The sequence below is a fragment of the Phascolarctos cinereus genome, unplaced genomic scaffold (assembly GCF_003287225.1).
Source record: "Phascolarctos cinereus isolate Bilbo 61053 unplaced genomic scaffold, phaCin_HiC Scaffold_4;HRSCAF=312, whole genome shotgun sequence".
Lineage (NCBI taxonomy): Eukaryota > Metazoa > Chordata > Mammalia > Diprotodontia > Phascolarctidae > Phascolarctos > Phascolarctos cinereus.
Window position 1 is genome coordinate 431,413,933 of NW_027555847.1, and position 16,096 is coordinate 431,430,028.

A 16,096-nucleotide genomic window follows, 5' to 3' on the forward strand; every position below is an offset into this window, starting at 1 on the left:
CTATCTTTGGCGTGGCTCAGAGTTTTTCCTGGGTTGATATTTTCTGGGCTTTCAGAGGTCAATAAGGAAGGGTGACAGCAACTTAATTCTTACTCCACCATCTTGACTCCCAGAAGAGGAACTTACCACTGCCTTTTAAAAAGTCGTTCCTGATCTTCAATACATGTGTTTTGGAATATCATTTTGGCATGCCTAGACAGTGAAGAGAATTGAAATAGGTAATGAGTGACATTACATTTCACTTAATAAAGGTTGATCTATCTGGCTTTCATAACTTTCAATGATCCATCCCTACTTTACTCATCCAAATTTTTCTTCTACCAAACTTTAATTTGGGAGACAGTATTGGAGTGTGCCAAGTGTGCTGCATTTGTAGTCAAAGAATTTCCATTCATATGCTAGTTCTGCCACTTAGTCTAGCCTACAAATTTGGACGTTAGCTAACATATCTGTCTTAATTTCTTCATTTTGAAAATTCAGCAATTAGAAAAGATGGCCTTGAAGTTCTCTTCCAACTCTAAATCTTTGAAACAGAACCTTTCTAGTCCCATCAAACTATTAATATCACCATATTGTGGAAATGCAATGATAATTTCTGATTAGCAGTTTAAAAATTAATTTTCCCTGCATAAGCATTTATTTTCTTTTTTAAAATATATTTTCTTTATTTTGATAAATATTTCTCAATTCCATATAAAAGTTTTTAAATGACTTTTAAAAAAATTTGAGTTTCCGTTTTTCCCTCCTCCCATTCATCCCTCCTCCCTAAGAAGAGAAGAAATTTGGTATTAATTATACATGTGAAATCATGCAAAATATATTTCCATACTAGCCATGTTATGAAAGAAAACACAGCCAAAAAAACCCCAAGAAAAATAAAGTTTAAAAAAGTATGTTTCAGTCTGCATTCAGAGTTCATCAGTTCTCTCTCTGGAGGTGGATAGAATTTTTCATCATGGGTCATTTGGAATTGTCTTGGATCATTGTCTTGATCAGAGTAGCTAAGTCTTTGATAACTCATTATCCTTATAATATTGCTCTTACTGTGAGCAATATTCTACTAGTTCTTCTCATTTCATTTTCATGAGGTTATATAAATCTTCCTAGTTTTTTTTTCTGAAAACATTCCCTTCATCACTAGCAGAGTAGCATTCTATTGTAAGCACAACTTGTTCAGCCTTTCCTCAATTGATGAGCATCCCCTAGATTTTCAATGCTTTGCCACCACTAAAAGATTTCCTATAAATATGTTTTGTGCTAATAGGTCCTTTTTTTTTTTAATTACTTTGGGATACACACCTAGTAGTGGTATGCAAATTGTTCTTCAGAATCTCTCTCTTTTTTTTTCCTTTTTTCTTTTTCTTTTTTTTTTTTTTGTGGCCGTGATTGTAACCATTCCTTTATTAGGACTGCTGACCAAAATTTTTAAACAGCCATTCATGATCAGAATTCTCTGGTTGATGAAACCAATTTAAATAGGATTGTTATGATACATGTAAAATAAGAAAAGCAATCTGATCATGAGAGACATCTCCTTTTTATAATAAATAAGGCAGCAGACAACTATTACTCATTGGTGGCCTTCTTAAGGTATGCTATCAAGTCTGCCCTTTCTCCCTTCTTCTTAATGCCTGCGAAGATCAGTTTGGTTCCAGGGATATACTTCTTGGAGTTTTCCAGGTATTCCATCAGCGTATCTCCTCCCAAGATGGTACCTTTGTTCTTGTTGGCATCTGTGTAGGAGAAGCTGGGAGACTGGCTGTTCTTTCGGCCAAAGAGGCCATTCAGATTGGACCCTGTCTTGTGCTTACTCCCCTTCTCGATGGTGTGGCACTGAGCACACTTCTGAACAAAGATCTTCTTGCCCTTCTCCATGTCACCCATGGTGAATTTGGCTCGGCTCGCAGCCCAGCACTCATCCGCTCTGTCGCCACCTTGCACTGACTCGCACTGACTCGCGCTTCCTCTGCCCAAGGACACGCCCTACCCTGTTCTTCAGAATCTTTAGAGTCGTTCACAACTCTATCAACAATGCTTTAGGGTCTCAATTTTCCCACATTCCTTGAGCATTTTTTTCTGTAATGTTAGCTTTTGTTCTCTTTGTTCCCTTTCTAAATTTTCTTTTGTTCTTTGCTTTGCATTTTTTTCTTTCTCTCTCCAAAGGCTACCATTAGACACAAATACATGCACATGCACACACATACACTTGTGTACCTACATGCATATATACATATATGTGTAAAATTATAATATAAAAATTATAATATAAATATAATATAAAATTATAATATAAATATAAATAAAATAAATTTAAAATAAATAAAATAAATAAAAATATAATATAAATAAATATAATATAAATAATAAATCATTTTTCCACTTTTGGTGTGGATAACATTTTCCTTCATAGATTTTTTCTGTAGTTTATTTGAGTATTTATAATATCTTTAAGACCTAGAATTAAGTATAGGCAATGGAGTTGCCACATACCATCTATTCCTCCACATAGTACTAGTACAAGGATCCCCTATAATCTCATTGTGACCAGTTGTCAGAGCTTTTTAACCTTCTCTGGCTTGGCTTGTGTTTCTGTCGCTACCACCTAATGATTGAAATGTAATTGTTAATCACAGGATAGTTAGTGTTGTTTCACCTATAACCAGAAACACATTGACCTGTCACCTTGTATACATTTGGAGGAATTATCTTCCAAAATTACTAACTAGAAATATTGTAATACAAAGCATTAAGGATATCACTGTCCGAAGCTGTTTGTTTGGGGGATAAAAAGAATCTCTGTCAAGAAGAAACTCAAGAAACCAAGTTTCTTAACTTCAAACTATACTAAGAATCTGCTATTGAGATAACATATATGTTTCTAACTCTAGGCAAACTATTTTCACCATATAAATCTTATTGGTAGTGCTCTTGGTGCTCTGTGTTGCCTCAGGTCCTTTCCTCCCTTCTCTCTGACTGTCCTTTAGCCCACCCAGACTTCTTGGCTCTTCCAGCTTCCCCACCATGGTCCTCAGGTGTCTAGAACCATGCTTTCAATTAAGTTGCAGAGCTCTGACATAGGAATATTTGAAGTTGATGTTGAAATTGCAAAACAGTCTGTAACTATCAAGACCATGTTGGAAGATCTGGGAATGGATGATGAAGGAGATGATGATCCAGTTCCTCTACCAAATGTTAATGTAGCAAAATTAAAAAAGGGACAGGGTCCAAAGAAAGAATAGAATAAATGGGAGGGCAGGATAGGATTAAGGGAAATAGAGTTAATTTTTCACAACATCTCTACTATGGAAGTGTTTTGCATAACTGCACATGTATAACTTATATTGAGTTGCTTGCCTTTTCAATGAGGGTGGGTGGGAAGGGAGGAAGGGAGAAAATTTGGAACCCAAAGTTTTAAAAATGGGGCACAGAAGTCTATCCTGCCCTCCAGGAAAATAGAAGGGGAGGGGGATAAGAGAAGGGGGGGGAGATAGAAGAGAGGAGAGACTAGGGGAAGGGATGGATATTCAGAATGTATGCCATCTTGGGGTGGGGGGAGAGGTGAGATGGGGTGAAAATTTGGAACTCAAAATCTTGTGGAAGTAAATATTGGAAACCAAAAATAAATTTATATTAAAAAAAAGAGACAACAAATCCCTAAAAAATACAATTGGCCAGGGACAGCTAGGTGGCACAGTGGAGAGAGCACTGGCCCTGAAGTCAGGAGGACCTGAGTTCGAATCCGGCCTCAGACCAGACACTTGACACTTCCTAGCTGTGTGACCCTGGGCAAGTCATTTAACCCCAATTGCCTCACTAAAAAAAAAAATACAATTAGCCAACTAGAAAAAAGTACACTGAAGAAAACAAGTCACTAAAAAATATAATTGGCCAAATGGGAAAGGGGGTACAAAATCTAATAGAAGAAAACAGTTTGTTAAAATTAGAATTGGGTAAATGGACACTAATGACTCTATTAGAGAGCAAGAATCAGTCAAACAGAAACAAAAGAATGAAAAAAATAGATGAAAATCTAAAATACCTCATTGGTAAAATAGCTGACCTGGAAAATTGATCCAGGAGAGCCAGTTTAAAAAATTATTGGTCTACTTGAAAATTCACAATGAAAAAAAGAGCTTGGAGAGTATCTTTGAGGAAATCATCAAGGAAAACTACCCTGAGGTCCTAGAACTATAGGGTAAAAATAGCCGTAGAAAAAATCCACAGATCACCTCCTGAAGGAGATCCCAAATTGAAAACACCAAGGAATATAGTAGCTAAATTCCAAAATTACCAGGTCAAAGGGAAAATATTGCAAGCAGCCAGACAGAAACAATTTAAATATCATGGAACCACAGTCAGGATTACACAGGACCTTGCAATTTCCACATTAAAAGACCATAGGACATGGAATATGATATTCCATAAGGCAAAGGATCTTGGATTACAACCAAGAATCAGCTGTGCAGTGAAAATGAGCATGATCTTTCAGGGGAGGAGATGGGTATTCAATGAAATAGGAGACTTCCATACCTTCCTGATAAAAAGACTAGAGCTCAACAGGAAATTTGATATTCAAATACAAGACTCGAAAGAGACATAAAAAGGTAAATGGGACAGAAAGAAAAAATATATTATTAATAAGGGCAAACTGTTTACATCTCTACAAGGAAAGATGACACTTATAACTCTTGAGAACTGTATTGTTATTATACCATGTTAAAGGGGTATGCATAAACGGGGTGGGAATAAATTGACTTTAATGTAATGATGAAAAAAATCTAATCAAGTGGGTTAAATAGATCCAATAAAGTGGATTAATCTGATCTAACTAAGAAAATGTATTGAGAGAAAAGGAAAGGAGGAGGCAGACAAGTCTAAATTATATCACAGGAAAAGTCACAAAAACCTATTATAGCAAAGGAAAAGAAGGGAGGGAGACGAGCACTGTTTGAAAATTACTCTCATCTGATTTGGCTGGAGCAGGTAATAATATAATCAGTTAGGTATAGAAACCTAACATGCCATATAGGCAGTAGGAGGGAAAAGGGGAAAGAAAAGGGAGGGGAGATAGAAGGGAGGGAAGAAGTAATAAGGGTAAAGGAGAAGAAAAGGGAGGGTGTTAATAGAAGGGAAGTGGGACTGAGAGAGGCGGTGGCAAAAAGGAAAACATTAGGGAAGAGGAAAAAGGAAAAAGGAGAAAGAAAAGCATAAATGGGGGGGAAAGGGTGGAGAGAAAGACACAGATAGCAATCATAACTGTGAATGCGATATATGAATGTAATGGAATAATAAGAAATGATGAATAGGGTAGAGCCAGGATGGCAGAGTAAAACCAGTGACTCTCCCCCAAACCCTTCCAAATAACTGTAAAAAATGTCTCTAAACAAATTCTACAGCAGAACCCACAAAAAGACAAAGTGAAACAAATTTACAGCCCAAGATAACCTGGATGGTTGATCAGAAAAGTAAATCATGCCATGTGGGGAAAGGAGCGCAATTTTTCAGCATGGGTGTGCAGGCAAAACAGGCCTCAGTGAACCTGGACCAGGTCTGAATCACTGGCAGCTGTGGTGGTTTCCAGACTTCTCAATCCACAAACAGCAAAGCCAACCTAGAAGGTCATTGGAAAAAGTCTGTGACTGTGGTGTGAGAGAGAAGCAAGGTCCCAGCCCCAGTCCCCAAGCTTGGCCCCGGGACTGCAGCTGCTTCTGGGGCTTCAGGCACACAGACTGAGGCAGAATCAAGTGGCCAATCAGAAGGGGGTTGTAAGGATCTCTCTGCTGGTGGACAATTTTCTTGCTTTACCCATGCTTAGATCTGGATCACAGTTCTGGGTGGCGATCCTAGGTAGAGAAGGAGTGCTAGCGTGGTGGAGATTGTAGGTGAAGAGGAAATCCTCCTCACAGTTCCAAGGCAGAAAAGAGTGCTTGTGGTCACTCATAGAGCAGAGCACAGGCCAGGAAAGGAGTAAGCACCTTGCCGCTTATCATACCACCTTGAAAGAACTGAACATTTACATGTCTCTAGAAGTATCTCTGAAAACAGCTGCACAAAGCCCCTGAAGCTTGGGGCAATACATTCTCCACACTGGAAGCAGACCCCTACCATAAGAAAGAGTTTTAAACTCAAATAGTTGTCTGGGATCATGAACAAACAAAGGTCAAAAAAAAAATCAGACCATAGAATCTTTCTTTGGTAACAAAGGTCAAAACAGACAGCCAGAAGAAGACAACAAAGTCAAAGCTCCTGCATCCAAAGCCTCTAAGAAAAATATGAATCAGTCCTAGGCCATGGAAGAGCTCAAAAAAGAGTTTGACAAACAAGTAAGAGCAGTTGAAGAAAAATTGGGAAGAGAAATGAGAGTGATACGAGAAAATCATGAAAAACAAGTCAGCAGCTTGCTAAAGGAGGCCCAAAAAATAATGAAGAAAATAACACTTTAAAAATAGCCTAGGGGCAGCTAGGTGGTACAGTGGATAGAACACTGGCCCTGAAGTCAGGAGGACCTGAGTTCAAATCTGACCTCAGACCAGACACTTGACACATACTAGCTGTGTGATCCTGGGCAAGTCACTTAACCCCAATTGCCAAAAAAAAAAAAAAAAAAAAGTAGCCTAATCCAAATGGCAAAAGTGGTCCAAAAAGCCAATGAGGAGAAGAATGCCCTAAAAAGCAAAATTGGCCAAATGGAAAAGGAAGTCCAAAAGCTTACTGAAGAAAATACTTCCTTAAAAATTAGAATGGAACAATTAGAACCGGGAGAATATTGTACACAGTAGCAACCACATTGTGTGATAAGTAATATTGATAGACTTAACCCTTCCCAGCAATACAAGGATCTAAGACATCTCCAAAGCCCTCATGAGGGAAAATGCTATCCACATCCAAAGAAAGAACTATGGAGTTTGAATGCAGATTGAAGCATGCTATTTGCTATTTTTTTTCTGTTGTGTTTTGTGTCCTCTTTCTGATGGTTCCTCCTATTAGTTCTAATTCTTACTTACAACACCACTAATGTGAAAATATGTTTAATAGGAATGTGTGTATGTGTATATATTATACATTATATATACACATTATATATTATGTATTACATATATAATATATATGTATAAATATGTATATATATATATATATATATATATATTATAGAGAGAGAGAGAGAGAGAGAGAGAGAGAGAGAGAGAGAGAGAGAGAGAGAGAGAGAGAGAGACAGCCTATATCAGATTGCATGCCATCTTGGGAAGAGAGTTAGGGAGGCAAGGAGAGAAAAATTTGAAACTCCAAAGCTTAGGGAAGTGGTTATTGATAAATCTAAATAAATTAATAAAAAAAAAAATTTAAATGTCACAGAGTCAAAATGGCTCCATTCTCCTGATAGGAGGAGCCAGTTTATGTGACCATCTATCAGAAAGATGTCAGAATTCACATCAATGCATAGACTCATAAATGACTACAGATTCAAGAGGACTGATGAAAGTCTTGGTAGGGTGGTGGTAGGCTACAGATCTAAAGTAAACTGAAGCTAAACTAACCTCTACCTAAATGTTATAGAATTTCCTATCTAGGGACTAGAGTAGTGGTGTGTGTGATTGTGACTGAACTAAAAACTAAAATGAACTATCTGAGATTAAAAAAAAAAAAAGAATGACTTTAATGAAGAGGAAGAAGCCCAGGTATTCAAAGAGAACCAGTGGGGACAGCTAAGTGGCACAGTGGATACAGCACTGGCCCTGAAGTCAGGAGGACCTGAGTTCAAATCCGGCCTCAGACACCTAACACTCACTAGCTGTGTGACCCTGGGTGAGTCACTTTACCCCACTGCCTAGCAAAAAAACCAAACCAAAACAAAACAAACAAAAAAACAAAACAAAGAGAACCAGTGGTGTGAAGAAAAGTGAAATTTTGTGCCTGTTGACTCTGTAGCACTATAAGTATTATTCCAAATAACTAGTTACACTGCTCTGTTTATAATTGTTAATATTAGAAAAATGCAGCAGCAAATCTATTGTATTAGCAGGATACCAATTGTTCCCATTGCATGTGTAGTGTTTTTTGAGTCCAGAGTTTAATCATATGGCAGTTTTAACTAGTATAATCAAAACTCCTTTTACTTTGGTCTGAAAAAAACTGAAACTATGTGGATTCTGTTTTTAAAAAAAAGTATCAGCATAATATAATGCAATAAATCATCTTTCCTTTTCTCACTCACATAGTATCTAATAGATACATACATACATACATACACACGTATATGTGTGAGAATATATATATATATTATTTTAAAAAATAATCGCACTAGAAAAACTTCATTTGACAACACTTTAAGAGTTTCTGACTAATAATGTCTTGCTCAGTTTCGTTTAACCAGATACAGAGCCATCTAGTATAACTAATTATACAAGTAGTAATTAAATATAAAGCAAATTATTGAATGTATTGATTTATGGAAGAATCAAGCGAAGCCATGGCTCTTAGTACACCAGTATTTAACTGCCTATATAAGAAACCCCTGTGGGAAAGAAGAGTAGAAGAAAATAGCTCTCAGTATCATCTGTAATGTTACTTCCTTCTATATCATTCTCAAGAGAAATTATTCCTGGCATTAACATATATTGTTACTCAAGACCTTTCTTTCTTTCAAATAAAATATATTCTTGAGATCATGAACTCTTGAAACGAGCATGGCTACTTTAGCAGAATAAGGGATATTAACCTTCATGTTCTATCCAAATTTCCCCAAAGTAATTACTGTGCATGTTGCCCTTTCTAAATCCCTGAGTAGATTGGACTGAATGACATTTTTCATTTTCTTTCCTAAATAGTCCTAAATATAGTATTACTTTTTGCCATTAGAAAAGCAATGTTAAGTTCCTTTTGTTGCTAATAGCCCTATGCTGATTGGTAGTAATGCCTTCCAGGCCAATATTAGACATACCTGTACAATGGACCCTAATTGACCCCCTAAAATCATCCCCAATCAACTCCATCATACCTGAAATTGTTTTCACTAAGGACATAGATTTTCATTGTGGAAGTAGAGATAGGTCAGACAATGCAAGTGCTCTTGGGATAGTTAACACATTGATTTGAATTGACTCTGAATTATAAATGAACAATGTTAGCTCTTTTACTGAGAGGTCATTTAATGGAAGGAAGGAGAATGACAGCACACAAGGATACTGCTAAACAGGAGAAGAAAAGAAAGAGGATAGAAATAATAATGTAGGAGGGAGAAAGGTATATGGAGATAGAAAATTGAGCCTAAAGATAAACTTGACCTACTCGAAAATTTTGACTCCTGCTATTTATTCAATTCAAATAGATTGACATCTCTATCAATATGCTTTAACACTGATAAGATCAGCACTTTCAATGAAACATTGATATTTGTAACATACTATTGCAATAATTACTTTGTTTTAACCCTAAGGATAATATGTCTCCTAAAGTCCGTTGAGATCCCTCCCCTTAAGCTTTAGAGATTTCATTTTAGATGAGAAATTCTGAGTTTAGACACAGTCACACATACCACCATCCCAGTCCCTAGATAGGAAATTCTATAACATTTAGATAGAGGTTAGGTTCTCTGACTTTGATTTTATTTATTTATTAATCCATAGCTTTTTTATGTTTAAGATAAAATTCCATTTACTAGAAAAAGTTTCAGTAACAAATCATCAGATTATATATTATGATGCCTATGGAGAGGTGGACATTGGGTTGGCAAGCTGGGGAAAGAACTGACCTTTTTGGAACTACTCTCAGCCTCTTCTGAGAGTCTGCTATAACTCTTACATCCCTTTGCTCCTCAAAGGTATTTAGAAAGGCAATTCTTCTGTATTTCTAATCCAGGCATTCAAAATCTCTGTCCTAGATTCTGAGATGGCTTCTTCCTGTCACACAATTTACTTAAGAGATGACTCAGCCTGTAATACATTGACTTGGATTAAGTAAGTAGGTGTGCAGGCACTGTTCGTGCTTTGTGTTGATTGTTTGAGTCTTCCAAAATGTTTTTACCAAATTTTATTTTAAAGGGGGTAACACCTATGGAGGAAAGTTTTTATTGACAGAAATCATAAAAAGAAATGTGTTAGATATAGTAACATATTATCTGGAATTTAAGAGGATGAATAAGAATTCATTGGGTCAAAGAGGGAAAGCATCAGGAAATTGAAGGCAAAGGAAACCTGAGCAAAACGATTAAGATGGAAAACCACAGAGTATGTGAAAGAGGCAGAAAATATTTTAGCTTACTTGACGCATAGGGTTGGAAAAGTAAGACAATGTGTTGAATTCAATATGATAGATACTTAAAAGGAACCAGGTGAGGAAAAAGACTTTTTTTTTTAAATAGGGGCCAATTCTAAGAGAAATTGAATATACTGTGGCCCTTCTAAGTTTTGTTTTTAATGTGTTATATTGTCTTTTTTTTTAAATGGAAATTGTTCTGTTCATGTTCTCAAATCTAAGAGGTAAGGTAATATAGTATACAGAATTTGGAACACAGAGCAGAAAGACCAGGTTAGTATCTCTGACATTGTGCTCTCATGCCTTTGTGCATTTGCTCAAACTTTTCCACATATTTGGAATGCCCTCTCCATCTCTTTATCCACTTGACTCCAATGCCTACTTCAAGCCCAATTCAAAGGTCATTTCTTCCTGCCTGCCTCCTATAATAACTGTAATCAGTAATGTTTTAACCGTTCAGAATTCAAATATTATTTTGTCACTGTTCTAGGTATCTCAGTGGATAGTGTGCTAGGCCTGGAATTAGGAAGACCTGAATTTAAATTTAACCTCAAACATTTACTTGCTATGTAACCAGGGCAATTCACTTAACCTCTGCCTATCTCAGTTTTCTCACCTCTAAAATGGGAATAATAGTAGGACCTATCACACAGGTTGTTGTGAGGATTAAATAATATTTGTAAAGTACTTAGCAAGGTGTCTGGCACATAAAACAAACTGAACATGTATTGTCTTTCCCCTTTCTCCCCCTCCCTCCTCCCAATGGATAGAGTGTTAGACTTGTATTTAGGAAGCCCTAAATCCAAGTCCCATCTCTAAAACTTACTAGTATTACCCAAGAAAAGTCTCTTAACATCTAAGTGACTCAAGCAACTCCAAAATATTGTCTGCTTGGTTGTGGATAGCCTGTCATCTACAATTATGGGAGGGATTCCCATTCCCATTCCCATTCATAAGGACTCCTCCATGATGACAAAATCACAGGTCCTGAAGAGGTTTCTGAAATAATTATCATGAAATATTATGTATTCTGTCTTATTGCCCTGCAGTAACTAAAATTTCTTGTGGGAAGACATCATGTCTTATCTTCACTTTATTATCTCCTTCAGCATGGTATATATCACTTTGTATTCAAAACATTTTCTGTATTCTTGTATTTGATGTACTCTGAAAATTATTTTCATTAATATATAGTGGTGATTTTGGAACATGTCCAGATTGCCTAATTTAGAGACACTCCAAAGGATGTTTGCTGTGGTGTGCCCAAATCTCCTAAAATGGTGGCACTCTGTATCCACCCCCTACTTTATTGATGGGTGTAGTATCTTTTTATTTGCTAAATACTCAAAAGAGGCTGTGTCTTTGAAAGGGCTAGACTGAGACAATCATCCTCTGTCACTCTTTCTGTTTCCTACTCTTTTATATGCACAAACTTTTTTGCTTTTTCCTATTGTGCCCAAAGTGAAAATTATAGGACATCATGAACTGAATCAGTGAGAAGGAAAGAAATTCTTTCCCATATTTCCCTTCAAATTTACCCAGGTGCAAGAAATGGTCCTAGGGTTGTTTGTTTCTGTTTTACTTATTTTGTCATCAGTTTAATGTGTTAGTCACTTGTCAAAGACTTTGAGCCATGACCACCTTGAAGCCAAGATTGCAGTTGGAATGTTGTATTCAGCCAACCTGACAGAAAAGCTTTGAGAAGTTATGTGGGACTGGACCCTGAAGGGGCTTTTGAACTTGTAACTTATATTGGGATCTATAAGACCTGAGCTAACCTAGAAACTTAATCCTTTCTCCTCCCTAGAGACTGAGGTAGTACAATGAAGAAAGATGATTATATTCCACAAGATGGGAGTTAATTTGTACATTTGTAATTATAACATTTGAGGTAAATATTCCTTGAGGTAAATATTGAAAAGCTAATTTGACTGCTAGTGGCTTAATAGAACTGGGTTGTAGTGGACCATCCCTATACTTAAAGGAATATACTTAAAGGAAAATTTGACAGAGAGCCAAGAAGATACACATTCCAAAGTCCATTAATAGTATCAAAGTACCTTGAGGAGTGGTGAGATGCAGTATACCTGGTCTTAAGGCACTACGGGTTTCTGGTCAGGTTTCTATATTATAGCTAATGTGTATGAATTGAGTACCTTATGTAATATGAACTCTCATTTGGTTTACAATTATAAAATCACAAACTTTATCAATACCAACCTATAGCCCAATCAAGAATTCTCTCTGCAATATTGTTGTTCTTTCTTTGTTTTTGAAGAGAACCATTTACTTTATAGGGCGATGCTTTGACTTGCATGTGGATTGCATTTAAATAAGGTAGAGTCTCACAAAGTCATCAACCTCACTCTGTCTTCCTGTGTCATCCAAGACCAGTGACAAGACAAAAGTCAAGATGACTGACAGTGATTAGAGTACAGGTTCAGTTGATATAGATCCACTCCTTGTAAATTACAACATTAAGCAAGATAAATAGAAGAAAATGAACAAAACTAAAAAATTAATTTATGATTAAGCTACAAAATGAAACTGTTGGCTGTCCTCATATTTTGGTACATTTGGGGCAAAGTTACTCAAGTATTTTTTATGTGTAAGAACAGAATCTGCTTGTGCATGAATGATCTTGTCAGTCATATTAAAGTTTTTCTTCCTTTAGAAAAAAGAATTATGTAGGGTGGGGGGCAAGGAGGAAAGAATGTGCTAGATGAAATCAGTGGAGAGCAATGGGAGGCAAATTCAATTCCATCATCGGTCAGTAGCTCCCTTTTACCAAGTAGGGGTCAAAGTCACAACTGAATAAATAGGTAAAACACATCACACACACATTAAACAACCTTTCAAATGTTTCTTTAATAACTGCTCATTCAGTGGGAGAATGTCTACACATGCATCAGAAATGGTGGTAAACATGCTTTGATAATCATGAACATTTTTCAGTCACTAAGAATAGTTTTAGTTCTCGCAGTTGGGGACCAATCAATCAAAATACTATATATATAGGATTGAACATTGGGAAAATGTTGCTAATTTATAAAAAAAAAAATTGGTGATTGGTTTTCAGTTGAAGAAAAAAGGCAAAAGTGATAAATGAGGGTGACTTTATATATATATATATATGTATATGTGTGTGTATATACATACACACACGCACATACATATACATATACATATAATTCCTTCCACTCTGATATAAAAAAAATAAGCTGATATTCTCATTATGCATTTGGAAACAGCCTCCTTTTATAAAGAATTAGGGTAAATAGAAATAGATCTATACCATTTCCTTAAATTCAATGTGTGTGAATAATATATTATTATATACCATTTTATGTTATTTCTAGACCATAAACTTGGATTTTTTTTAATATACAGTATTTTCCCCATATATTTAAATATACATAAATTTTATTGCATCAGTGACTTGCTGAAAACTACATTACACTTTTTTTTGAATACTCAATGAAATTTACTAAGTTAATTAAAATTGATACTTTTCTGTCCACAGGGATCATGATTTTTATATGATTTCTTTTGAGTAATTAACTCTAAGTTACCTGGAAGTTCTTTGTCAGATCTGCTTGTTATTCACCTCTTATTCATACTCTTTTTATAAAGTACCCATAAAAAAAGAGCCAATATCATATAGTTGTTAGAGTGCTAAACCAAGAACCAGGAAGACCAGGTTCAAATCTCTCTGCTGACGCATGTGATCTGTGTAACCTGGAGCCAATATCTTAAACTCTTAGTTCTCTAGGTAACAGTCTAAGACTGTAAATTACGGAAAATATGCCAACCTAAAATAGTAGAGGAAATTTCCCTAATACCAATGAAATCTTAGGCCCAATCCCTATCTTCCAATGCCTTTCTCTGTCTTTATTTAATAAGAGGAAGTGTGTTAGAATGGCTAGTAAGCCATACCTCTATGTTATGTACCCTCTGAATGATTCACAGTATGTCATTTATTCTCCCCTGCCTCAAGCAACTCCTTAAGTGCTTAAATTCAGAATAATTGTTGCTGATCTGACCTGGAAAAGGGAGTTTCCTCATTATAGGGGAGTTCTTGTCATCAGTTAACCATATATTCAAATTATATGATATAACACATTCATATGCAAACACATAATACATGTGTTCATATACTTATGGAAATGGGTGTGGTACACATACACACATATATGCATATATATATATATATATATATATATATATATATATATATATATATATATATATATATATATATATATATATATACATACATACATAACTTAAAACAATTTAGAATTCTGAGATGTCATATCTGTTTTATATTTATGTATTGAGACATATTAGCAATGAGGAATTATATAGTCAAAGAAATATAGCATGATAGATTTAAAGCTAAAAGGGACCTGTGTGGGGGGGAGTGGGGCAGAGTAAAAGCAGTGACTTGCTTGAGCTCTCCCCGAAACCGCTCCAAATACCTGTAAAAAATGACTCTAAACAGATTCTAATGCATCAGAACCCACAAAAAGACAGAGTGAAACAAATTGCCAGCTCAAGACAACCTCCATGTTTGATCTGAAAGGTGTATCACAATGGACGGGGAGAGGAACGCAGTTCACCTTGAGCACCCAAGTAAAATAGTCTTCAGTGAACCTGGAGCAGCCCTCAGAGGACTGAATGATGGGCAGCTGTGGTGATTTCTAGACTTCTCAACCCACAAATGTCAAAGATAACTTAGAAGGTGATTAGGAAAACTCTGACTGTGGTGAGAGAGAAAAGAAACTAGGTCCCTGCCCCAGTCCCAGCAGGCAGCTCCCAGGTGGTGACTGCTTCTAGAGTGGCTGATCAGAGGGGGATTGCAAGGACATCTTTAACTGGTGCAGGATTCTCTTGCTTTGCCCATGCTTGGATCTGGGTCACAATTCTGGACAAACAGGAAAGAGAAATCATAAGTAACTTATTAAGGTTGAACTGTTTACATTACTGCATGGAAAGATGATATTTGTAACTCATGAGACCTTTGTCAGTATTAGGGTAGTTGGAGGGAAAAATTATATGTATGTGTAGATAGATAGATAGATGGATATATCAATAGATAGATAGATAGATAGATAGATAGATAGATAGATAGATAGATAGATAGATAGATAGATAGATAGAGGGCCCAGGGTGAATTGAAGATGAAGGGGTGATATCTAGAGAATAAAATTAAGAAGTGAGAGAGGATTATACTGGGAGAAGGAGAAAGAGAGAGGTAGAATGGGGTAAATCATCTCACATGAAACAGAAAAGAAAAGGCTTTTAGAGTGTAGGAAAAGGGGAAAAGGTGAGAGGGAATGAGTGAATCTTATTCTCTTTAGATTTGACTTAAAGAGGGAATAACATACACACTGAATTGAGTATGGAAATCGATCTTACCCTATAGGAAAATGAGGGGGGGGGAAGGAAGGGATATCAGGGGGATGACAGAGGGGAGGGCAGATTGGGGGAGGGGGTAATCAAAAGCTAATACTTCTAAGGAGGGATAAGGTCAAAAGGGAGAATAGAATAAGGGGGGGTGGAATATAATTAAGGGAAATATACTTAGTTTTTTCACAGTATGACTACTATGGAAGTGTTCTGCATGACTACACATGTATAACCTGTATCTAGTTGCTTGCCTTCTCAAGGAGGGTGGTGGTGAGGGAGGAAGGGAGAAAATTTGGAACTCAAAGTTTTAAAAACAAATGTTAAAAAAAAAAGTTGTTTTCACGTGCAACTGGGAAATAAGACATACAGGAAATGGGGTATAGAAATGTATCCTGCCCTATAGGAAAATTTGAGAGGAAGGTGATAAGAGAAG

At 36.2% G+C, this 16,096-nt stretch overlaps 2 pseudogenes; one reads left to right on the forward strand and one right to left on the reverse strand.

Moving 5' to 3' along the window:
- Positions 1–1,530: 1,530 nt before the first annotated feature.
- LOC110218003 (cytochrome c pseudogene) lies at positions 1,531–1,884 on the reverse strand (annotated as a pseudogene).
- Positions 1,885–3,044: 1,160 nt separating this feature from the next.
- Positions 3,045–16,096, forward strand: part of LOC144456555 (NEDD4-binding protein 2-like 2 pseudogene) — a 78,758-nt pseudogene continuing 65,706 nt past the window's right edge.